Source organism: Halyomorpha halys, unplaced genomic scaffold (assembly GCF_000696795.3).
Source record: "Halyomorpha halys isolate HHAL.00 unplaced genomic scaffold, Hhal_1.1 Scaffold344.1, whole genome shotgun sequence".
Lineage (NCBI taxonomy): Eukaryota > Metazoa > Arthropoda > Insecta > Hemiptera > Pentatomidae > Halyomorpha > Halyomorpha halys.
In genome coordinates this window covers 96,763-97,766 of record NW_027112931.1, presented here as the reverse complement: position 1 = coordinate 97,766, position 1,004 = coordinate 96,763, and the positions used below count along the sequence as shown (strand labels likewise).

The 1,004-nt window shown below is 37.8% G+C and overlaps 1 long non-coding RNA gene across 1 annotated transcript in view; it reads left to right on the top strand.

Annotated features, from left to right (window-relative positions):
- Positions 1-389: 389 nt before the first annotated feature.
- The window catches only part of LOC106681524 (uncharacterized), a 35,707-nt gene continuing 35,092 nt past the window's right edge, over positions 390-1,004 (top strand). Inside the window, exon 1 of the long non-coding RNA XR_001343261.2 lies at positions 390-638. This is a non-coding gene — a long non-coding RNA (uncharacterized lncRNA). The remainder of the gene's footprint in view (positions 639-1,004) is intronic.

The window sequence follows — 1,004 nt, the reverse complement described above, 5'->3', positions numbered from 1 at the left end:
ATATAAAAACATTCATATGTATAGTTAATTATAATTATATAATTATTAGTATAGTAACTATTAAATTAGTTTAAAATGTTAAATTTAAGTTAAAGTATTATGACGTCAGCTGGTGGAGGGGTTGAACGTTGACCATTCAGCGTCAATTAAGTGAAAAATTGAACTTTCCCCCCAAGAGAGGGACCAATAGGGGGCAAGCGGACGAGTATTGAGGCAGGAATTGAGGGAAATTTCTCCCCTCCACCGGGGGTGGGGGGGACTTTGCGAGGGGTGGGGTTGGCAGCACTGGTACCTCCGTGAGCTGCCTTCTCTGCTCAGTGCGCTCTCAGATCTCGATCTGCACACAAGTCTTCTAGCCTTAGCTTTCTCTTTAGTATTCTCTCGAGTTCCGTATTCATTATTCTGTGATCATGTCTCTCGATCCCACCGAGCTCTACTAGCCGCTCTTCTTGAGTCGAAGGCTCCACTTGGCATATAGTGGATATAGGATATACGTATATTATATATATTACTCTACCAGTCAGTATTATCAGATCAAGATGATTCAAGATCCAAGAGACCCCCTGGACCCCACCGGCCTCTACTGAAGGAACATGCATCGGTCTACATATCCAGGCTGCACCTGCCATACACCCCAGGTAAGACTACTTCCGCATTCATATATCTAAGTTGCATCTTTCACAGCTTTCACAGTCCTACTTTAGTTTATAAGTTTTCAGTCAATTTCTCAATTCAGTCTCTAACCTCTATCATTCAAAAATTTACTATAGGAACTTGATCAAGAAAGGTACAAAAATGTTATAAAACTATATTCAGTCCTCTTTATTTAGTTACTTAAAAATATTTTTTCTATTATTTTTGTACCTTTCTTATCTGCTCAACCGGACAATATTCTTACAATCAATGACATACAGTCATAATATCAATCATCCAGTTCAAAACTAATGTAAATTATCCAAAAGAAATTCTTTTTATCGAAATATTTTTCGCTATTAGTATAAAAA